The 26,087-nt window shown below is 36.6% G+C and overlaps 1 long non-coding RNA gene across 2 annotated transcripts in view; it reads left to right on the top strand.

The window, feature by feature from the left end:
* Positions 1-23,018, top strand: part of LOC308632269 — a 371,322-nt gene extending 348,304 nt beyond the window's left edge. Inside the window, exon 7 of one of the 2 annotated variants that reach the window (XR_014018473.1) lies at positions 22,824-23,018. This is a non-coding gene — a long non-coding RNA (uncharacterized lncRNA). Of the gene's footprint in view, positions 1-14,109; positions 14,482-22,823 lie in introns of those variants that run through there. The other variant, XR_014018474.1, reaches the window with a different exon arrangement.
* The last annotated feature ends 3,069 nt before the right edge of the window (positions 23,019-26,087 follow it).

The following is a 26,087-nucleotide window of genomic DNA, read 5'->3' as shown; positions in this document are numbered from 1 at the left end:
GTTGTTACAAAATGCTGCAATGAATTTATGCACACCTAATTTTATATAGATAAAAATGTGTGCGAGAAATTCTCCCAAATTAGTTTCCTGGGTCAAAGGGCAAATATATGTTGTGGGTTAAATTATGTCCCCAAGAAAGATATGCTCCAGTCCTAACTTTTGGAATCTATGAATATGAACTTACTTGGAAAAAGGGTGCTGGAAGATACAGTCAAGTTAAGATCAGGTCATACTAGATTAATGTGGACCCTAATGCAACAACTCTTGTCCTGATAGGAAGAGAAAATTTGTATGGAGACCCACAGGGGAAAATGCCATGTGAGTCTGGGTGCAGAGATTGGAGTGATATGACTACAAACCAAAGCATGCCAAATATTGCCAGCAACCCCCAGGAGCTTGAAATAGACAAGGACTCCTCTGCGGAGCTTTCTCCATGGTTCTGCCAACACCTTGATTTTGGATTTCTATAGTCTTTACAACTATGAAAGAATAAATTTCTACTGTTTTAGGCTACCATGTTGGTAGTACTTTGTTATGGCAGTCCCTAGGAAACAAACACAATGCATTTGTAATTTTCAAAAAATATTACTGGATTCCCCTCCATGGACTTGGCACTATGCTACCCTCTCACTACAAAGCAAGGCAGTGATGGCAATCTTTTAGCCTCAATGACAGAGGATATTGTTAAATTTCTGTATTGCCACTGGTAATAGTAAATGGTGCCTCATGTCATATTAGTTTAAATTTTTCTTTTTATGACTAAGTACCTTGTCATACATTTAAGGACTGGTAATATCTGTTTTCTATGAATTCTGTTTATTCATTTGCCATTTTTTCCCTGTTTGATTATTGTCATTTTGTTTAAATTTATACAAATATTATAGGATTAGTTTTTGTAGTATGCTTTGAAAATTTCTTTTCCAGTTTAGCATTTGTTTTAATTAAAATATTTATTTATTTATTCTAATTCATTATACATGATGGCAGAATGCAATTCATTTCGTATTACACATATAGAGCACAATTTTTTCAAGTCACTGATTGTACACAAAGATTTTCACATCATTTGTGTCTTCATTCATGTACTTAGTAATGATGTCTAACTTATTCCACCATCATTACCCCTTCCTTTCCCCTCCCTCCTCTTTTCCCTATCTACAGTTCCTCCATTCCTTCCATGCCCCGCCCCATCACCATTATGAGTCAGCATCCTGTATAAAAGAAAACATTCGGCCTTTGGTTTTTTGGGACTGGCTTGATTCACTTAGCATTATATTCTCCAACTCCATCCATTTATCTGCAAATGCCATGATTTTATTATCTTTTAATACTGAGTAATGTTAGCATTTGTCTTTTGAAATACAAATTGGCTAAATTTTTGTTTTCATTAGTTAACTAATCTTGCTGTGATTTCTGGAATCTGAGTCACAGGAAAGTTTTGAGAAAGTGTATAAAGGGATTTCACCCATGTCTTCTTTCAGAACTTTTTTTCTTTTTTCATCAAAAAGTTCATTGGAAATTTTAAAAGGATAAAGTTGGATCCAACTTTATCTTTTTCCAGATGGCACATAGTTTATTTCAATACCATTTATTCTTGAAATGTTACCTTTATGATATACTGAATTCTTGTATATATTTGGATCTATTTCTGGAAATTCTATTCTGTTACATTGGCTTGTCTCTCTATTCATGTGCCAATAGAAACCTGTCTTACTTTGAAGTTCTGTAATATGTTTTAATATGTAGGCAGGTTAGTAAATTTCATCATTCACTTTCTCTCATAAACTCACTTCATTTTAGTCTCTGTCCTCAGCACTTTACCTAATCTGCTCTCATTAAGATTTCCAATGAACTCTATGTGACTAAGGCATACAATTGGTTTCTCTTGTAACTAGATCAGTCAGCACCAGTTGATGTGGCTGAATAGTTTTTCTTTCTTAAAATACTTTCCTCAGGTCCAACCTTCTCTCTTGAATGTCTACCTACATTGTTGGTTGACCCTTTGTAATCCACCTTGTACATTTTTTTCTCATTTCTCTGGCTTGCACATGCCCTGTGTTTCCCATGGCTTAGTCTTCTGACATCATCTCTACCTTCCCCACACACATTTTCTGAGTGATCTCCTCAACAAGCAGGATGTTTAATACCATCTGTACCCTAGTGACTACCGCATTTCACATCTCTAAGTAGGTCCTCTCCTGTGAATTCCAGGGTCAGAAACCCAACTATTTATCAACATTTCTACTTGTACTAAAAATTACTATGTCTAAAACTGAATTAATGATTTCCTCCTACAAAATATGCTCTTCCTTTCAGTTAAACAAACCAAAAAATTATGGAAATAATCTTTAACTCTTATTTTTCTCTAATGCCTCACATCTCTTCCAGTCAGCAAATTCTGCCAGGTCTAACTTCAAAATATTTCTAGAATCCAAACACTTGCCAGCATCTCTGCTGCTTATGCTCTGACCCAAGCCATGGCCATCTCCTGCTGGGATTACCTCAATGTGTTTCTGCCTGATTCCTTTGCCTCTTCCTATAATCTTTTTTCCCCAGACATTCAGATTGATACTTTATAAGATATAGTTCAGATCATCTTAGTCTTCTGCTTAAAATTCTCTATAGGAGTAGCTCATCTCACTCACAACAAAGCAAAGGACAAAGTCTTTATCTTTATCCAAAGACCTTAATTAATGGGATCTTCATGCCAACCCCATCTCCTAACACACTTGCCCACCCTCTCTTCCAGCATGATCCCTTCCTCACTATTCCTCAAATCTTACCAGCACTCTCCCATCACCAAACCCCGACCCTTGCTATTTCCTAATATTTTTCTTCATTAAACCTTCACAGCTCTACAATGTGAGAATTATGATCTTCATTTTTCAGATGAGAAAATGAAGCCCAGGGAGTATCAGATTCTTCTTAAGAACCTTCATTTCTTTAAAGGTTTGTAACCTGTATGGTAATTGAGTAGCAGCAATGGGACTCGGACCCAGATTGCTTTGTTAATTTTTACCTGTCCTGTTAAAGCAAAATTTGAGTTTATATTTCCACCTTTGTTACTACATCACCAGGAGCCTCTGGCTAATATATCCTGACCTGAGCACCTGACCTCATCTATGAAAAGAGGACTAAGTCCAGGTGATCTTAAATGCCTACTAGGGAAGACTCCACAGTAGTGCTCAAAGGGAAGATGTTTGTGATTGTGCTGAGATGAGGAGGATACAGCAAACCATGGGCAGATGTCAGTATAGAGGGAAACTCAGTACCACAGAAGTAGGGAAGTACGAAGTACTTAGTTTTTTGTTACCTGGGGATATTTTTCTACATTTGTCCCTCTTAAATGTAGGCTATTCAGCTAAGCATCCAGATGTGAATAAATTATGTTGCCTTTTCCTGGTACTCATTGCATCCCCTCCCTTGTCAGATCAAGTGGTTGGGATGTAGAGACAGGTCAAAGCTTGCTTCTATCCAGACTTGTAAGCTCAAAGAAGATTCTGTTTTCATTCCTTAAACTTAAATGTGTGGTCTAGCCACACCTTTCTAATTCTGCTCATACTCAGGACAAAATTAAATTACCCCCAAAGATGGTGGTACACCTTAAATGCACCATCCCAGGTTGCAACCAATCACATGGTCAGAGAGACATTACATTGGTTCCTAACTCTAAAACTATCAGTGCCATTGCACCAAGAGTCTCACCTCCTACTCACCTGGGGAAGCTCTTCCTCAGCTTCTCTAGGATCCATCTGGTGGCAATGACAGCGCCCACCTGGGCTCAGTGTTGCTCCTGCCATCTCTCTGTGAAACCATCTGCTCTGCCTATAGCTGGTCTTCCTCTCTCCTAAGACAGGACTGTCATGGGCTGGGGGATTCAGTTCTGCCCTTAGTCTCCTCCAATACTTTTAGTGTGATCACTTTTTATCTTTCTTCTTAGAACCTGGATAATTGTAGCAGAGGTTTAGGATAGAAGGTAATGTGACAGTGGATAACTTTTCTTTGCTCCATGTGTCTATAGTAGAAAAGAAACCACTTAACTTGGAGGATGTACTTCATTATTTCCCACATTGATTTATTTCCTTTCAGTCAGATTCAAGCTAACTCAGAGCCCTATCCCACACAGATGGAAAGACATTGAAGCTCAGTTTTCATTGAAGATTTCTCTTTACTGTGGAATATACAAAGTTTCACAGAATTTTTATATTATCAAATCAGTAGCTAGGTCCAGTTTTTCGAGATGTATCCCATGTCACTAGTCAAGGAGTGGCATTTCCATAGACTATGTTGTGAAGGGAAACGTTGGAGATGAGTGATTCTTTAATAAAACTAAGATAAAATAGTAAATAAGACAATAAATAGCAGACTGTCTTCTTTATACCACTGTGATCTGGGATCCCCACTCCTCTCCAGACCTCAGCCAAACCTCCCACATCTGTGTTTTCTGTGACATGAATAGTGGAAAATGTCACTGTAACAGAGGATCAAAGACTTCACGGTGCTTTACCTATGGTAACTCAGTCATCACACTGCTGTAGTATGTAGGGTCCAATGTTTTCCCCATTGTAGAGGTTCAGAGATGATAAGAAGCTGTTGCAGTCCCACAGTCAATGGCTAAGCCAGAATGGGAGCCCAGATGCTGTGGCTTTTGCCCCATCCTCTGAACATATGCCACTCTTTGTTAATCTCACCATAACCCCAAGAAGTCAACGATTTTATGACTTCTACTTTACATTGGCAGAACTGAAGTAGATTGTAGGTTCTCTCCCTTGCTTATGATTACTGAGTAATAAGAAGGAAAAAGGAGGGCTGGAGGTGAAGCTCAGAGGTAGGCCACTTCCTTAGGTGAGGCGCTGAGTCCAATCCCCAGTACTGCCAAAAGAAAAAAGGATAAGAGCGGAGCCCAGTTTAAACTCAGATTGACCTTTCTAATTTCATAGCCCTCATTCCTTTGTTTCCCTTAAATACTTGCTGCGCTAGAACAAACGTTTAAGTTTCATGTTTGAATCCTGACTCTCAGTTGGTATGTAGAAGCAGGAAGATGGAGCCTTTGTGAATATGGAAGTAGCATCCTCATAAGGAGACTCTAGGGAGCTCTCTTGTCCTGCCACGTAAGAACGCAGCAGAGAGACAGCAAAGGAAGCCCTTACCAGACGCCAAGTATGTAGACTCTTAACCTCAGACTGCCCAGCTTCTAGAACTATGTCTGCTAAATATAAGACACCCAGTTTATGGTAGTAGGTTATAGTAGCCCCAGTGGACTAACCCAGTTACATCTTTCTTGGTTCTTTTTTTTTGTGTGAAAAGCAGTATCCCCCAAGAAACCAGCAGTGATGGGTGCGTTTGCCAGCTAGCTCTGTGTGCAGAGACGAGCACAGGCAGTGACAGGGTCTGTGAGTGAATGTGGCAGATCAGGGGCTCACAGGGATCCCAGTGACAAGGTCGCCTATTCCCCAGGTAGGCTTCTCCATTACAAAATTTCTCAGCAATTATGATCAGATACATTCCAATATGATGTAGACAAATACTTAAAGAAAAAAAAAAAGAACGTTGTAGGGGACACTGAGAAAAAAATACTCTTGTCTCCAGCCCAGGCTAAAAATAAACTCTGTTTACAGTGTGTACACCCTGCCTCACGCTGCAGTATTTCAGGAACGGAGGCAGAATTTAATCATTCCATCCTCTGATGTGAAAGTCTCTATGGTTTAATATGCACACATCACAGATTTCAAATTTTGCTGCTGAAATTCAGTCTTCAACAAAGACCTTGCTGTCTCTTTGACTTGAAATGTGTTCTAAGATGTACAATAAAGGTCTATTGAAACCAATAAAGCATCTCTGGAAAATGCTGGCTTAACCCACACAGCTAATTCTCTTTTTTATAAAATTCAATTTGTATTATTTGGTTGAAGAGACTGTTCTCTGAGCCCTGACAGAAGCTAGTGGTAAGGCTGATACTCAGTCCAGAGTTTTCATGGAAAAATCAGTGGGAAAAATCATGTCATTGATCTCATTTGTTAGGTTTGTCTGGCCTTGCTTGGCTCTAGGTCTCTGCACAGCTTTGCTCTCCAGAGCAGAAAGCTCAACCAGCTGTTGCACCCTTCTTTAAGCTCTGGATCCATGGAACTTGCCTTCCTCTGGGTGGAAGATATGTGTCATGGTGGAGGGGGTTTGGTCCTAGGCTGAGACCATGCCTCTGTGTGTGCTCCAGGACTTCAAGCTACATCCATGCTCTTTGCTTTTTAGACAGGGCCCTCTATTCTTCCTTGGTCCTGGGACTAAACTCCCAGCTCCTTATGTTCAAATCTCTGCCTACCTCCCTGTTTAGTTCCTCAATTCTTCAGAGAATGGAGACCCACCTACATATGTCAATCTTCCTCATTCCTAAGCTCAGGATTTCTTAGCCTGGGCACTATGAATTTTTGTGCTGTGATTACTGATGTGGGGACTGTCCCATGCATTGTAGGATGTGTAGCAGCATCCCTGGCCTCTCCCCTCTAGATGCCAGTAGCACCCCTTCTCAATCAAAATCTAGAGTCAAAAATGTCTCTAGACATTGCCAGTGATCCTTGGAGGTGATAGGGCAGATTTCCACTGGTTGAGAACAAGTTTTTAAATTCCCTTTGGGGACCAACACACTGTTCTAACACCCAATATGGTTGCCAGCAACCACCATGAGTTTTCACTGATCTCAGTGATGCCCAATAGAAATATAATATGAGCTTCAAATGGGAGACATCAATGTAATTTGAAATTTTCTAGTAGATTCATTAGCAAAGTAAAAAAAAAAGGTCAGGTGAAATTAATTTTAATCGTATATTTTATTTTATCCAATATATCCAAATTATTATTTTTATTTCTGTTATATCTTTGACTTCTGGTGTGTATTTTACACTTACAGCACATTCTAATTTGAACTAACCACATTTTAGGTGCTCAGTAGCCAGTGACAATCGTATGGGAAGAACTGATGTAGATTTCTAACTCCTTCTTTTCAATTCACTCTGAGAATCAGAATCTTACGGTAATGTAAGTGTGGGCTTTGGTGTTAGATGTACCTGGTTTCACTATTTCTATATCTCTTTCCAATGTTATGAACTTGAAATAATTAATGCCTTTAAATCATTTTCAATGTTTATATTAAGGAAATAGTAATAGTTCCTCTTCAAAGAATTGATATGAGAGTCACATGAAATAATGTACAGTGCTTTGTACAGAGCAGGTGCTTTGTTAAGTGAGATACCTCTGTTTTCTGTACCTTTGCTATCATTAGACAACTTCGGTATTTAGTTCCCTTAGTGTTTTAGTCATCGTTTTTTGCTGCTGTGACTAAAGGACCCAATCAGCACAACTGTAGAGGAGGAAAAGTTTAAGGGGCTCAGGGTTTTAGAGGTCTTAGACCATAGAAGGCTGGCTCCATTCCACAGGGTTGAGGTGGAGGCAGAACATCCTGGTAGGAGAGTGTGGCAGCTCACATTATGATCAGAAATCAGAGAGAGAGGTCTCCACTTGCCAGATACCAATATAATAGTCCAAAGCCACTCCCCAATTCTCACCTCCTCTATCCAGACCCTACCACTTCAGCTACCACTCACTGATTGGGTTCAGGCTCTTTACAACCCAATCATTTCTCCTCTGAACCTTCTTGCCCAGTCTCACATGTGAGATTTTGGGGGACACCTCACAACCAATCCATAACACCTAGTGCTAGACTCTTTATTGAAACAATACACATGCTTCATTTGATGGACACCATGTTCTGTCTAACTGGATCCTCAGGGTGCACACAAAAGACTGTCATCCCAGGATATCCAAGTGCATCCCCACTCAGTCCTGTCCAGCTGCTGTTGATTAAGCCATGATTGGTTGTGTCTAAGGAAAATGGCAATTTAAGAAAATCACGTGGCCCTCTCCATTTTTTTATTTCATTCAATATTTGCTCCATCCTTTTTTGCAAGTCAAATAATGTAAAGAAGAAGAGAACATTCCTGAATGCATTTTCCCATCGAGAAGGGCCACCTCTGTAACATCATCAAGTCATAGTACCATGTTATTGGCAGATTTCCTTTGCAGAGACACAAAAACCAACATTCTGGCCAGTGTTAAGAAGAAAATGAATGGCTGAATCATATTGGCTAGATAAGTGGCTAGCTAATTCATACATTTTGCGACTGAATAGGCGGGATACAAAAAAGGTATAAACTCATGATCATGACAAAAAACAGCCCATTAAAACTAAAATGCTTGTTTAGGTCAGAACTCATAGCCAGTGGTATTGAGGTCAAGTGCTTATGAAGGGAAACTGACAGTTTTCTGCAGAGTGTATATTCTTCAGCGTTTCCCTACCTTTGCAGAATTCCTTCTTCCTGCCAATCCCCTTTCACCTGGTGTGAAAACACACTGTCCAACACAATGTGCTAATTAAAACTCTTTCATGTGGTCTGAGTTGTCTTTAAGGAAGCCTTAAGGAAAGCTATGTTTTTCTTGGATCACCATGAGATATTTGTGAAAAAGCTATCAAGATTACTTGAGAGACACACTTAAAGTGTGTACTGTGTGTCAGGCACTGGGGAGAGCTGGATGATTAAAGGCCAGTTTCTATTCTCAAGGACTTTGTGGCCCAGGGGGAATCAGCATGCAAATATATGATCATAAGATGATATGCAACTTGAGATATAGAGGACTTTGGGAGCACAGGCAAAAGAACAATTTTTTATTCATTCACACATTTATTGAGCACCAACTATGAGCTACACAGGCACCGAGTGGTGAGGAAAAGTGACATTAAAAATAAATTAAAAGATCAAAGGAAAGAGAGGTCCATATTCTAGCTCTCCTCACCCTTGGAAAAGTGTTTCTTTTTCTAGGAAAGTAATAGTGAAAGAAATCTTTTGATCTCTGTCATGTAAGTATATTCTGGATTATACTTTTTCTAACCGATCTTACCTTTGATTCTGAATGCATGTACATATCCAATTAACAAACTAGAAAATTCAAAGAAAGGTTCAACAATTTTTTTGAGCATTTGCAGTTATTATAGACATCAATTTCCTGACCAAATAAATGCAGAGTTGCCTGTAGTTAATAGTTTCTGTATATATGCATGATACAATCTAATGATGAGTTTTTAATTAGACTGTAATACAACGAACTTAACTCTAAATCTGTTTTAAAGTTAGTTTTTTTCTTTTCGTTTCTTTTTTTGCTAAATTAAAATGTTCTTTAGTATTTGCAGTCTTAGGATATTCATCATATGTATCAATAACAATATTGTCATGGAAATATATTCTTATGGTGAATTGTGTATTTTAGAAAAAAAATCGCATCCTAGATAAAGTCTTTTCATAACAAGCTTTCCCTGTAGAATGTTGAAACATTATTATACTATTATTTTTCTCATTTTACAGATAGGTCAACAGAATACAAAAGATTAAGTGACTTGCCTGGGGTTATGCAGAATAACATTACGAGCAAAGCCAATACTATATCCAAGGTTGCCCAAGTCTCAGTCTGTGAGTCTAATCAGAAAATTTCTACTTGGTTTACCAAAAAATTGTGCCTAATTTTTAATGGATTTATTTTAATAAATTTCTAACCTTTAAGTATTCTAACATCATTCTGTTTACTTCTCAGTTGAAAAACTTCACAGTTTGAGGTAATCAATCATTATTGAATATCTATTAGGTGTAGAAGGGCCAACTACAAGACAGGCAGAAATATTGCCTTCCTCAAGGAACTTAGGATATAAATATTTATGTACAAGATCACTTTAACATGGGGTACAATGATTATAATAATTAGCATGAAAACATTTATTGTTCTAACCAGTGAAAGCATTATAGTTCAGAATGTACTATGAAGTTCTTGCATCTTTGATCTTAGAGTTGGTATGATATTGACAAAAGGATAGAAACATAGACTAATACAACATAATAAAGAGTCCAAAAATATACCTGTGTGTCTATAGTGATCTGGCATACAACACAGGTGTCACTATAAAATTCTGGGAGAAAAGGGTAATCTTCAATAAATGGATCTTAGTTACAGTTTTTCATATAAGGAATGAACATACTTGACCCCTACATCATATCACATGCAAAAGAAATATGGCATAATATAGTCTTAAGCATGAAAGGCAACACCTTCTAATATTCTAACATCATTCCTGTTTACTAGAAAGCATCTAGAGATGACCTAGGGGAATGACTCCATGTCATCGGGATAAGCAACTTTTATTTTTTTTTAAATAGAACTCAAAATACTGACCACACAAGAGATGACTAAAATGGCCTTTATTAAGATTAAGAACTTTTATCTATCAAAAGTGATTATTAAGAGATTGAAAAAGTAGTCAGACACAAGTGGTAAATATAGTACAGTGCATACATCTGACAAAGAACTCTTTTCAAAATATGTAATACATTTAAAAATTCTTTTCTAAAAAAAGATAATTGAACTAAAAATAAGAGGGACAAAATCTTTGAAGACCATATATATATATATATACATATACATACATGGCCAATCTGTGTAAGAAAATGTGCTCAATACCATTAGTAGTCAAAAAAATACACATTAAAACACCAGTAGAGATACCACTTTAACCCTACCTGAAATCCTGACTCAAGAGCAATGATAGGAGCTTGGGGATGGAGCTCAGGGGCAGAGTGAGAATGTACAGAGCCCTAGGTTCAATTTACAGCATTTCCTAAAAAATTAAAAAGAGGTGTGATAGTGTCTTGTGTTGGTGAGGATGCAGAGCAACCGAAACTCTTTCTTATGGTTGGTGTGGCTATAAATTGGTACAACTGTATTAGAAAACCTTTATAATATCTACCAAAGCTGAGTGTGTGTGTATATATATATATATATATATATATATATATATATATGCCAACAAACAGAAGCAAGTTCATGATAGACTTATTTACCTAAATGCCTATCTGTGGTAGAATGAGAAGATAAATTATTTGTGTGGTGGAATACTACAGAGCAATGAAAAGAATGAACTACAACTGTAGTAGGTTGAAGCCAAATGCCTGAATGACTCTCACAAATATATTATATACAGTAAATATACCCTCAAATAAATAAATAAGAATTTTCACATGAAAGTAATACATATTGTTTGATTTCACTTGTATAAAATTTAAAAACAGGCAAAAATAATCAACTATGATAGAGGTTGGGGAGTGGTTATCTTTGGATAGGTACATGGACAAAGAGTAGTCTGTAGGAAGTTTCAGAAAATATGAGCATAGGAAGTGTTTTGATTTTCTTAGTGGTAGCTACAGGTGTACATACACGTATAAAATTCATCAAGTCACAGTTGATCAATTTATGCAATTTTCTGCGAGTTTTACATTATGTGGTAGAATGACCACTTTTCTAAGATGTCCACATGCTGGTCCTTGAAATTTGTGAATATGTTCCTTTACTTAGCAAAACGGATCAGGTGAAGGACATTTCTATGGGATTATCCTGGCCTGTCCAAGAGGGCCCAGTCTCCTTAAAAGAGGAAAAGGATGACAAAAGAGTGGTCGGGAGACCAGGCACAAGAAAGACTAGACACGGCACTGCTGGCGTTGATGGAGGAAGGGCTGACCCTCTCCTCCAAGTCCCAAGGAAGGTGGGCAGCCTCAAAGCTGAAGTCAAGGAATAGATTCCTTCCCAGAACTTGTGGGAAAGAGAGTAGCCCTGAGCATGTCTTTATTTCACTTCAGTGAGACTCTTACAGGACTTCTGACTGCCAGAACTAGAAAATGATACATTTGTGGCTATTTGAAATCACTGAGTATGTGGTAATTTGTTATAGCAGCAATAGAATTAACATACCTCAAAAAATGAAAAAAAATGCTGGTTTTTTTTGTTTTTTTTTTTTTTGTACTGGGGATTGAACTCAGGACCACTCAACCACTGAGCCATATCCCTAGGCCTATTTTGTATTTTATTTAGAGATAGGTTCTCACTGAGTTGCTTAGCACCTCACTTCTTTTTTAATATTTACTTTTTAGTTGTAGTTGGACATGGTACCTTTATTTTTATTTATTTATTTTTATGTGGTGCTGAGGATTGAACCCAGGGCCTTGCACGTGCAAGGCGAATGCTCTTCCCATCTCAGCCTCCTGAGCTGCTGGGATTACAGTTGTGTGCCATCGTGCCAATGGCGGGGGAGAAAATATTCTTATTTCTTCTTTATGAAGGGCCTCAAAAGTGAGACTTGCCTGCTTCCCATAAACCTGGTTCCTCCAACCCTGGAGTGCCCACAGGACTCTACTTTGCAATCAATCGTCTTATTTTAGCTGAGATCCACACCAGATCATGAGTTGTCAGAGAGCATCTTTATATTCTCCACTGTTCACATGCCTGACACTATGCATATGTGCATTTTATATACTAGGTACTCTATGCATGTTTAGTAAATTAAATTAAATTGAACCATTTATCTGCATGAGAGGCAGTGACTAGGATAGACACCCTCCCACTAATGTGTTCTCTTAGCCTACTTAGCAAGCTTTCCACTGCAAAGATACATTAACGATAGTGGTTCTGAATAATGAGTCTGGGGTTGTTTAAAACAGCAGGCTGGCATCAGATGAAACATTCCCATATCATTCTAGATTAAATAAAACATTTACCATTTCATGCTTTCTTTCCTGGTAATTTTGGCTTGTCCTTCACGTTAGTGATTTGTTCCACATGGCCACTCATTTAGGATAATAGCAGGCCAAGAGGCGTGACAAAAAGAGACAGGGCCATACCTGATCACTGATATTCCATTATGCCCCCTTGAGCTGTGGGCCTGATAAAACTGTCACTATCTTAAAATAAAGGAACTGTGCTTGAGTCTACATATTAGAAATTCAGCGACTCTACTGGCAGTGATCAAATTATATAGCAAGAGGGGAGACATAGCTATAATGGGAGGCCAGAGTCAAAATGAACTGCTTTTGTGTGTCCAGTCAAACCACAAATATTTTCAACACCTATTATATGTACAGCCCTGTGATGCACACTACAGAGGGTATGCGGAAGAGAAGGTAGAATCTTTAGACTTCAAATGAGCATACTGCAAGCCAGGCACATCTGTGTATGCCTTTAATACCAGCTACTTGGGAGGGTGAGGCAGAAGGATCACAAGTTCATGGCCAGTCTCCTCCGAAACTTACTAAGACCCTGTCTCAAATAAAAGATAGCATGGGTGGGGGATGCAGTTCTCTGGTAGAAAACCCAAAGGTTCAATTCCCAGTACTGGAAAAAAATAATATGAATTAAATACAGTGGGGGAAATAAAACAGTTAAGAAAAGTAACATAGGAAAGGTAGCAGTGCATTCTCTAAAAATGCAGAAGAGGGAGGCAGAATTTCACTAGGAAGCCTTTGGGGAGCAGGTAGAAATAAAAGTAGAAGTGACATATTAGCATTAAATGTAGAAAGCTAATGCATGGTGCTGATGTGCCCAGGACCTTCCAGAAACAATTCCCAGCCCAACTGGCCTAGAGCAGTTACTTAATCAACCTCAGCACTATCTACATTCAGCCCTGTGCAATTTCTCATTGTGGGGGCCTTGGGCATTGTAGGATGCTCACCAGCATCTTGGTCTCCACTGGTTATTCCGTTTACCATGGAGTTATGACAGCCCAGTGTCCTCCGACAGATGAAAACTGCAGCCAGCCAGGAACCACTGTGCTGGAGTAAAAGTTCACAGGGTGGGAGACATGTGAATTACCTGCAGACAGCGAGTGGAGTGTGAAATTTGATTCTACATACAATGGGAATGACTGAACGCATTTGTGTTGAAGAATGCAAGCCAAGAAATGCTTGAAAATAATTTATTCGACTGAAGTACCTAAGAGAAATTGGGGGGTGGGGATGGGGGGAGATGGGCATTCTGGGGAAAAGAAAGAAGAACTCAAAAGCTATCAATCATAATGTCCAAGCATGAAATGATGAGATATGGTGGTAACAGGACTAGGGAGCACTCAGGTTTGGTAGGTGTTCTCAATGTCTGGCAGTTTCAAAGTACCTTTATATTTAGATCAGCATTTCAATACCGCACTTTAGGTTTTATTTGAATACTAAGTTCTCAGACATGTTCCGCCTGTTTTAGGAAAATGAAGCCGCAGAAGTCCCCAGCGCCCGCTCATGGGCCTCCCTGGAGAGAAGAACAGCCACAGGCTGCATCTGAAGCAATCTGTAGCCTGGGAGCCTTGGCTGGGAACACTCCACGGCCTGATGTTTAGAAAATGCAGAGTAGTAGCCCAGGACCAAGCATGTGGTGTGAATCCTCGGGGACCATCCTTCAGGCCCATGGGAAGGAAACTAACAGTAACTTCTAAGCTTCCAGAAGCCTCTTGGGCCATAAACACATTTTTGCTTTCACTCCATTCTCTCTATAAATTTCAAATTTATATCTAATTATGGCAAAAAAATATTTTAACAAGTTTTTGTCCCCCCCCCCCCGCCCCTAGTGAAATGGCAAGAAGAAAAGGGAGAAAAATATATCCTGGGCCATTTTCTAATATATTTTTCTCCCTTTTCTGATGGCCATTTCTTAAGCTTACAGTATCAGGTAAGAATATTATAAAAAAGCTGTGGGTGTGCCAGAACTTCATGGAGGACACTTCTTTAGTGATTTGAATGCAACACTGAAACTGCATGGGTAGATGTCCATATTTAGGATACACCAATAGAAGTCGAGACATTTCTTCAATAGATTAAAAACTTTAATAAAGGCAATGGTCACTTCATATATTTTCCATTTCCTCACTTAATAGAGTGATGGGTAAATAAAAGCTTTCAAATTGTCTCCTGCCTGAAATTAAATTCACTGTGACTCATCAGTAAAATGATCTGTCAAAAGAATAAAGTTTTTCAGGGTCATGGAATCATATCACAGGTTAAAGAAATGTTCTGCCTAATAGAGATTCAGTGCTTGGGGCATGGATTCAAGAATGATACAGGTGGATTAGAATCCTCCCTTCACCTTCTTCTAGGTCCATGACCTTAGGGTTTTTTTTTTATCCTCTGTTTCCTAGTTCCCTTGCTTATAAGATGGAGCTAAAATAGGGCCCACCTGACAGAGAGAAGAATTAGTAGCATTACATATAAAATACATAAATACTTAGTAGACAAAAACTATTACTGGAATGCTGTATGCAAATTAAATATAAAAACAAATTTTTAATAATATTTTAGTAGTTATCTTTACATTTTTCACATTTTAAATGAGCTGAATATTGGGAGGGATTCCCTAGGAAATTCTTTGGGACCATGAAGACTCACCTTTTGAATTATTATTTAGTGGCTATGGATCTCAATATATTGATTTGCTGGAAGTGGAGAATTCCCCCAATCGTGGATCATCTAGCAGTCAGAAAAAATAGGAAGAGCAAGATCTGTGGTCAGACCTCAGTTGTGACACTGATTAGTTCAATGACTCTGTCTCGCTGAGCCTCATGTCTTTCCCTATTAGGAGATGACAACTATCTCTCTTGTTAAGTGAATTAGTGTGTCTAAGTTATCTACTGTGGTTTGAGTCTAAAGAAGTGTTTAGTGTCTCATTTTTCTGTCTCCAGTGACAAGATTTTGATCTGCATGACCACATGGGGTTCTTCCTGATCCAAGAAAATATAAAAAAAATAAGAACTTTGGGTGCAAAAAGTTCTCATTCTCCATATAAATGCAAAAATATTTCCATTTCAATGACTATCAATCTCAAAAGCATGTCTCTCAATCACCTTTATTTTTTTCATCATACATATCAAGTAAATGGGCTTGATTCAAGTGGGATACAGAGCTTGCTGGGGGGGGATCACAAGAGAATACAGTTCTACATTATAATTTTTGAGGAAGAGTCATTTATGCTTTGTAGAGATCATATCCATGGCCCATGAAACACTCTCTTTTTTTAATTGACTATAGAATGCAGACATACTGTCAAAGGATTTAAACCAATTTTATATAATCACTTTTTTGAGCTCTCATTACTCCTAGAAGATTCATATCTGCAGCTGATTTGGAAAGAATTGTAAGTAAAATATCAGAGCTATAGCTCATATTGAAAAGTTCCTCTCTATAGATTGTTATTTTTTTTCTGACACTTCAAAGCCTAATGCCAGACAAAAATAAAAATCTCATTTTGCATCTGCCTCTTTAAATGTGGGCTTTTAACTGTTTCCTAAGCCTGGATTCACACATATCACCTTACTCCAAACAGAACATTGGGATTAATGGTGTAGTATTAAAAGCAGAAACAAAAAGCAATTGCTTTGGGAGACACTTAAGTATAGTAATACCTAGAAAAATAAGAGGCTTGATACATAGCTGAAAAGGTACTTTTGCATTAGTTATTCTATGTGATAATTTTGAAAAGTAATAGATCCGTCTTCCATTTACTGGCTTTCTGAAACTATGGATGCAATTTATGTGTTTAACCTTTGCAAATCCAATTTATATTGGATTCATTTACCATAGCATTGAAAATCAATAGAAAAGACCAGACCAAGTGTCTCTATCTCTTCAGCTTTTGCTAAATATCAAGCTTCCTGACAATGGAATTTCCAGATTTCTAGGATATACAACACTCAACCTGTACCAAGTCCTCATATAACATACATATTAAAAATACTGTCCAGACACTGGATTACAAAGAGAAAGAAGAAATGATACTTGCCCTTATGTACTAGAAAGAAGGGAAGATGTAATCAACTAAAAACAAACACAGACGCTTCAAAGTGCAACCGATAAAAAACTGATGTCTAACCTCAGACCAGTTGGAAAATAACCAGAGACTACTGGCTCCCTTCTTCAGGATCTTGAAACTGCTATTAAATGAATAAGGAGGCTAATGGGTTTCAGAACAAGTTCAACAAACACAATTAAAACACTGTAAAAGGGGCTGGGGATGTGGCTCAAGTGGTAATGTGCTCGCCTGGTGTGTGCGGGGCACTAGGTTCAATCCTCAGCACCATATAAGAAATAAAATAAGGATGTTGGGTCCACCGAAAACTGAAAAATAAATATTAAAAAAATAATAAAAAATAATAAAAAATAAAACATTGTAAAATACTTTGGGAATAAGATGATTAGGACATGTGGGGCTGAAGGCCAAGAGAAGGATGAGGGAATAGAAAGTACACTGCATCAATGGGGTAGGGAACCTTGGGGTTTACCAGATATAATTTTCTAACCATGTCCTTTCTTTTATATTATATTACTTTAAAGGGATCCTTACTTGCCTGATTCAGTCTAGTATCAGATTCAGTCTAGTACCAGATTCAGTCTAGTACCAGCCACAGGTAGCAAGCACCTATCAGGATAGAAATGGAATGGGATAGATAGATGCTACACTAATGACTGTAGACATGCTGCTCTGTCCCAGACCATCCTTAGCCCTCTCCCGAATCCTTCCATCCACAACCAGGGTAATCAACTGAATATAAAGAATGGTGGAGGACCCTGGAGAAGATATTACCTGGGATTGAAGTATTAGGAGATTCCCTGGAGTTAGGGAATACCTTGAGAAAGGTGAAAGAGAGGTAAAAAGGAGAAGTTAAAATTATAATCTCAACAAATGTGCTATAAGATTGGGTGGAGAAGCTGTTTTAGAAGATGCCAAGAAGACACAGATCAGACGTTCTGCTATGAAAATAGGGGCTTTAGGCTATCTGAGGACATGTTCCTTAAAGGAATAACAATGAATGATGTATAATCTATCTATCTACCTACCTATCTATTATCTTTCTATTTATGATCATCATTTATCTGTATTTTTATCAAAAGAGCCATATAATGACCATAGAAATTGGCCTAAGTACATATAGCAAGTGAGGAAACATTAATTCAAGAAAATCTACTAAATTTCAGAAGAGTCAGACTAAGGCACTTGAGTCACAGCTTACTTTTGTTCTAAATGCACCCTGTTCATCATGATAGAAGCTCTACTCCATGTAGCCAAGAAGACAGGGCTTTCTTTTCCCTTAGTCCTCAGTCAAGGGATATGAAATGTCATGGAGAGGATCAGGACACTGGCATTTCTCATCATCCCTAGCTTCAAGTTACAGAGGCAAAATTCCTGGGAAGTGTGGGTTATAGGCCAGGGACTCCCTTCTTCCACCAAGCCCAACTCATAAAGTGGAGTCTATCCGAGGGATGGTAAGTAGAGAATACTTGAGCCCAGTTACCCTTGCCCTATCTTGCTTGTAAGGCCTACGTTCTCTACTGAGGCCTGGGCCCTTGCCCTCCTGCTATTGCTAGTACAGTAGGGATACTATTTGAGAGAATTCAGTTTTCAAAGTAAGATAAACGTAAAATAAATCCTAGGTAAAAAAAAAAAAATTAGGAAGAGATCTACATCCTGATATGTGATAGTAAAATTCCTGAAAGTCAAAGACAAATTTTGAAATGAGAAAAACCATTCCTTATAAACAAGAAAGGCTTAACAAGCAGAACAGCCGACTTCTCGTCAAAAACAGTGGAGGGCAAAATGCAGTGGAGGACACATTCAAGTTCTGAAAGAAAACAATACTCAATCCAGGATCTTCTATCTAGCAAATGTATCTTTTGAAAGCAAGGAAGAATTGAGGAAATCCCTGATGCACAAAAACTAAAATAGGTCATTCCTTGAAGACTCACCTTGCAATAAATATTTTAAATACTAGTACATAACCGAAGGACATTCTTTAGTCTGAGAACAAGTAAACAGGTGGTGGAAATTCAAATCAGATAAAAAACAGAGTGTCAGCATACTTAATTATATAATTATACACACACGTACACACACACACACACACACACTGCTCCTTCTTTCAACTGATTGGAAATAACTTTATAAAACAATATGCATATAATTACTCTGTTACATATAAAATGAAGTATGTTTGATATTACTAGCACAAAGAAGGTGGAGCAAGATCTGTTGGAGAAAGAAATGACATGAGATGGTAACTTGAATCCACAGAAACAAAGAATCATGGGAGATGATCACTATTATTATAACAAAATCTATACATATATCCTCTCTCTCTCTCAGCAGCTTCTTTTATAGCCATATCATGAAATAATCATAAAAATGTATTTTGAGGTTTGTAGCATACATAGCCATCATATTTTAAACCAAATAGTACAAGAAAAGGAAAAAGGAGAAGAGGAATAGAGCTCTATGGGATTAATGATTCCTATATCTCACTGGCACTGGAAATATTTTTATATCAGTTTAAGTCTGATTTTGGTGCTATGAACATTTGCAGCAATTTAGTTTTGCTGCTGAATAAGTTATTTTAAAACACTTTCAGTTTTTAGAGATTTTGGAATTTTAGGATTGTGAATAAGAGACTAGGATTAAATATAAGAGATACACTTAGAAAGTATGGAAATATAAGATGAAAAAAAATTGTATATCAGAAACAAAACAATTCTGAGAAAATGAAAGTGAAATGATCTATATAAATATCAGCCTATATCTACTGTTATATTCTCTTAGTAGGGCAATAGGATGATAGGTTAAAATCAAATATCTGTAGCTCCCCCCAGAGTATCAAATTAGATAGAGTGAAAATTGACCAAATTATGGGCAGGTAGATAAGTCAGCAATTACAATTACAGATTGCAGTTATCTTTCTTGATAACTATTAGGACAAGCAGAAAACATACAGTGGGGTAAAGAACACCTGAATACCACAATGAACTCAATTTAAATGCATAAATTTATAAATATATATAAATCTAGAATTTAAAATTTATAAACAGAAAATTCATTCTTACAAATTATGCATATATGGCAATTTTATTAACAGAAATTGATGATATATTAAGCTACCTATTAAGATACAGAAAGACAATGAGTGGATGTATATTTTGATAATTTTGATCACATGGAAAAGAATGGACCTTTACCTTACATTATATGGAAAGTAAACTTAAAATGGATCAAAGACCTAAATGTAAGAGCTAAAAATATCAAACTCTTGAACAACATGAGATGAGCTTCATAACACTGAACAGGGTAATGATTTCATGGATGTTACACCAAAGGCACAGTCAACAATAACAAAATGACAAATTGTACTTCATCAAATGTAAAACAGCTTAGCATCAAAAGACAATATCAACAGGGTAAACAATAGCCTGCAGGATGGGAGACAATGTTTACAAATCACATGTGACGAGGGATTAATATCCAGAATATATTCAGAAATCCTAAAAATCAATGACAATAACACAAGCAATCCAATTCACACATTACTGATATTCAGAATTATGTGAAAGCAATGAGCTCTACCACCGCACATCTATTAGGATGGCTATTGTCAAGAAAAATAAAAATAACAGTGTCAGCCTGGAAGTGAAAACCTTGTGTACTTTTAGTAAGAACGTAAAATGGTGCAATTCCTGTGGAAAGCAGTATGGTGTTTCCTCACATATGAAACATAGAATTACAATTCAACCCGGTAATTTTGCTTCTGGGTATGCATAAAAGAATTGAAAACATGATTCAAACAGGTACTTACACACCCATATTTACAGCAATGTTATTGCAACAGCTGAAAATAGAAACAGTTCCAATATCCACTAATGGGTAAACAAAATGTGGTATATACATAAAATGAAGTATTATTCCACCCACAAAAGAAAAAAATTTTGATACATGCTCTCCTGTAGATGAAGACATTACACTAAATGAAAAAATCCAGACAACAAAAAATGACAAATACTGTATGATTGTACTTCAGTGAGGTACCTAAATCTGTGAAATTCATAGAGACAGATCTTGGTTTATCAGGGGCTGGGAAAAGGGAAAAGTAGTTAGTTATTGTTTAATGAATGCAGATGATAAAGACTTTCTGGAGATGGATAATGGTGATGACTCCACAACAATATGAAAATGCTTCATGCAACTGAACTGTATGCTTAAAATTGCTAAATGGTAGATTTAATGTTACATATATTTTACCATGATTTTTAAAAAGAGAAAAAAGCCTCAGTTTCAAAGAGTCAACAACATAAAGAACACGTTTCCTGATCAAATATAAAATTTAAATTGATTAAAAAGCATTGCTAACCAAAAAAAACCTCATTAATTTTGAAATCAAATAACCTCTTAGTAAGTAACACTTTAAGAAAATAACATAAAGCAAAAGCAAAATTAAAAACACTGAAGCTAAGTGACCAAGCAATCAATGTCAAACTTTGTAGAAAATAGCTATAGCAGTTAGTAGTTATTTGTTGAAATTAAAACATTAGAAAAGTGGGATATAACAATCATGAAAAAAACAGTGAAAGCAATGGTCTATATTTTTACACCAGGAATTAGAAAAACAGCAGAAGATAAGAAGAAAAGAAATATTAGATTTAAGGCCATAAATCAAGAAAGCTTTACAAATCCACTTAAAATGATTAACAAATGAGTAAGCTGATCCTTCAGAAATGATCAGCTTTTTTAATGTGATAAAAAATTTCAGCAAGACAAAGGAATAAAGTTGATAGAAATAAATATTCAGAGTATTGAGACATAGAAATATCTACATATAAAAGCAGTATAAAGCAGCTATTATGAATAACAATAAAATAATTCATTTGAAATATCAGTTGCTTGCAGAAGACATGGTATGTGTGCATATATATATATATATATAACTATTATATATTATATTTAAAATATGTATTATATATAAATGTTTTATATATATGTATAAAATATGTATTATATATAAATCTATTACATATATGTATATGTATTATATATAAAACTATAGATAGTAGTTCTAAAATTTAAAGAAAATATGAATCAGAAGAATAAATATTTATAGAATTTAAATGGAAATTAAAAAACTTATCTTGAAAGTTAAACCGAAATAACTTTGTGATTTGAGTTCTATAAAATTTTGAAGAACACATGATCCTCATTTTAAAAAAATATTTATTTTTTAGTTATAGTTGGACACAATATCTTTGTTTTATTTTTATGTGGTATTGAGGATTGAACCCAGTGCCTCACGTGTACTAGGAGAGTGCTCTACCTCTGAGCCACAATCCCAGCCCCCCACATGATCCTCTTTTAATGAAGATTTTAACAGAACAGAGAAAAAAAAAGAGCATAAATAAGATAATCCAACAAAATAAAGGTCAAGCCAATTTTTAGAGATGTATATAAATGAAACAAATCCTAAGTGAAATGTTTAATACCTAAGAATGAATTTCACATAGATATGACAATCAAGAAAGATTTATCATAAGAATGTAGCCAGGGCTCAAGTCATCAAATGAGTTATTTCCCCCCTTACAAATAAGGAGAAAAACAGATGATCATATCAATGATATAAATAAAGCAATTGAATATTCAAAAAATATCATTATTAACAAAAAAGAAAAGAAAAACCAATGTACAGCTTATAAAGTCAGAAAGAGAAAGTAAATTTCTTATCTTGATAAAGGTTATCCAACAAAGGCTTACAGTAAATATCACACTTAATGAAGAAACTTTGGACATATTGCCTTTAAGGTCAAAAATATGACAAGAATGCTTGCTACCATTTGTACTAATTAATAGAGTTCTCTCTTTCCCTGTGTGGGGTATATGTGTGTACTGACTCCATATATGTATACAGAGAACCTCCTCACCTGTGATGGTGTTCTTCTTGGATCACCTGTTGACCCGATGAATGAAGAAAGGAGTGTATAAATATCTGGCTGTTTTTAACCCCAAATACTGACTGCAGTATTCATTTCTAATTCCTTCCTGAGATAACTGAGGCTTTGGTGGCCTGCATAGCCATTTAACTTCTCCCTCTCTTGTATGCTGATTTTTCCTGTTTCCTTTCATAGATGTGGATCCTCTTATGAACACCTTGGACCCCCAACTCTCTCCAGAATCTCCTATGAGCAAACTTAACTGAAGAGAAGATATCATCATTGACACAGAAAACACAATGGAATTAATAAGAGAGTTCAGAAAAGTTGCAGATTAGAGAGCATCGGTATTTTTTAAAAATTAATCTTCTGGGCTGGGATTGTGGCTCAGCAGTAGAGCGCTTACCTAGCATGGGCACGACCCGGGTTTGATTCTCAGCACCACATAAAAATAAAGGCATTCTGTTGTGTCCATCTACAAAAAAAAAAATTCCCTTTCTCTTAAAAAAAATTAATCTTCTGATGGCAATTTGAAGATTGAATTTTTCACCAATAACTACAAAGAGTATGTCAAATACATAAAATAAATATTTGAAAGAATTAGCAGAAAAGGCCATCAAGACTTGAGAGGACAAGATAAACCAACTTTCCCTTCATGCATTTGCAAATTTATTATGAGGACAACAGGTGAGACCAAGAAGCAAGAATAAAATAGCTGCTAAAAATTAGAGAATCTCAGCAGAAATTTTATCAGTTCCATTTTTAGTAAAAAACAAAATGCATGTTTTGAAGAAATGATATAAACATCTATTACAAAGACACAGTTAGGAAAGCTGCATTTCATTAACACAAGAGCCAAACAATAGACAATAGGGTAAGATAGAGAACCTAGAACTGGACCCATAAATTAAGAGGATCCAGTCTATGATATGAAAGGTATTACACATTTTTGAAAAAATGATATTGGAAAAATAGGTTAACGTCTATTGAAAAATCATAAAAACGTAATTTACCTCAATCTTTTCCCTGGACCCCAAATGGATTAGAGGCCCAAATGTATAACTTCAAAACTAACAGAAAAAAAATATCAAAAAATATTTGTCATTTTGAGATGATGCTGAAATTATCAAAGAAAAGTCTAAAAGAAATATATAGGCAAGGAGAAAAACTGATTAACCTATCTTACATTCAAATTATACCATTCTGTTCTCTTTTTTTTTTTTTTCTAGAGAGTGAGAGAGGAGAGACAGAGAGAATTTTTAATATTTATTTTTTAGTTCTCGGCGGACACAACATCTTTGTTTGTATGTGGTGCTGAGGATCGAACCCGGGCCGCACGCATGCCAGGCGAGCGCGCTACCGCTTGAGCCACATCCCCAGCCCCCCATTCTGTTCTCTTAACAAACTACGTTATCAGCTTTTTGACAAGATTTGAAGGGGACATTTGCTCCATTTAAACAGACAGTGTTTGATATCTAGACTTTCCAGAAAGAACACTCTGAAATAAGTAAATGACTGGGAATCCAATAGAAACTTGGAGAAAAACGTATGAACAAGCAAATCACAGAGAGACCAATGTAATGACAGTGAGGAAAAAATAGGAATAGCTCATATTATAGTCTCAATAATTAAGTATTTTACACACATTAATTTATGAAGCACTCATGATAATCCTCTGAAGGAGGTTTCATTATAAATGTATAAATAAGTACCTGACTTCATTAATATCCTGGGAAAGACAAATAAGCCAATTAAATGCCACTTTACAAGGATCATTTTAGAAAAAAAAATAAAAAAGTTCAAAAGTATCAAATGCTATTGACAACATGAGGAAAACAGAAATGCTCATGCACAGCTGTGGTATTTGGATTGAAGGATCTATTCTTGAGAACAATGGGTCAATACTCAATGAAGGTAAGTCCTGGTTCTGTGAGCTACAGTCAGAGACCCTTCCTTCATGCCCCAGCTCCACAGTGAGACACGTACAAGAATACCCATTGCAAAATGGTTTATGGTAGAAAGTAGGTAAGAAGAACATGGATGTTTCTCACTATAAACAGGGTAAGACTCTTTAATATATTCCTGTGGTCAGAGCCCAATCAGTTAAGGTATTAAACCTCTGTATATGAGCATGGATGAAAGTTATAAAAGTTGGAAATAATAAAATGTATACAGAATACCTTTCATGGAAAGAAAAACACACATACATAGCATGAACTTTAAGTTCCATGTACAGTGAAATAAGTCTGTCAAGATGGATTTGGTGATTATATATATATACTCAATACACTGGAGTGGAGGCCTAAGCAGAGAGGAAGATGGCAAAAATAATAGAAAATGAGGAAGAGGAATTGCATGAGAGAGAGGGAGTGGATGGGAAGGATGAAAGAAATTTCATCACAAACTAATTTAATCCAGGAATTGTATTATCTCACATAAGTGTAATGCTGGGGCTTGGTCTGCTTCCCTTTAGGAGGCTCTGGGTATGCCCTACTGTGTGTCAAAGTCAACCTTAGCAAGTTGGCTGCAGCATCTCTAGTCCTACATGTATCCTCAAATATTCAGAAGATGAAGATGATAGCGTTTTGGAATTCTAGAAGACAGAATTTTTCTAAAAACTATAATAGACCACAACCCTCATCTCAGTGAGGCAAATTTGGTCACATGTCTTTTTCTGTAATGATCACTTGGCAAAGTGATAGGTTCTCTTCTTTATAGAGAATTTGTTCCTCGAATGTAACTGGAAGTGGGGTTAGCTTCTCTGAAGGCAATGGTTCTCAACTGGGGTAGTTTTGCCCCCCAGAGGTCAGTGACGATGCCTGATGACATTTTACAAAAATACAGGGAGGCATCTAGTAGGTAGATCCCAGAGGTGCTGTTGAAAATATGTTAGAATGCAAAGGGCAGTCCCTCCAAACACACAAGTACTCATTCCAAATGTCACTATTCTGTTCTGAGGCATGTGGGCTGTAAGTGAGAGTGATGAATTACTAAAGAATGTCAGTAGAGCTTCTGTATAGAAAGAAGCAATCACAAATAATTATTGGCAAAGAAAATGTTATGGAATCCTAAACAGAGGGAAAGACTACAGTGGAACAAGAATGGTGCCACGCCAACTGGTGGATGTTATGAGTAGGTGAGTATTTTCCAGATAATGTCTAAGGTAAGATGTTTAGGGGATGCTAAGGCCACAATGTCTTAAGTTCTCCAGACTTTGGTTCAAATCTCAACTTTGCATTTTACTAGATATGTCAAATTTTCAAATACTTAATCCTTCTGCAAGTTTGCTAGTGCAGCACCAGTATCTAGAAATCAGTTGCATGTTTCAAATAAAAAATATAGCTCAAATATGAAATTTAAGAAGGATTTGATTTACAATAGCATCAGAAACATATAATCAGATCTAGAAGAATAATGAATACCTCTACCTAAAAGTTAAAAAATGTTATTAAGAAAAAA

Source organism: Spermophilus citellus, assembly GCF_964194105.1.
Source record: "Spermophilus citellus genome assembly, chromosome: 13".
Classification (NCBI taxonomy): domain Eukaryota; kingdom Metazoa; phylum Chordata; class Mammalia; order Rodentia; family Sciuridae; genus Spermophilus; species Spermophilus citellus.
This window is presented reverse-complemented; position numbering and strand designations above follow the sequence as displayed.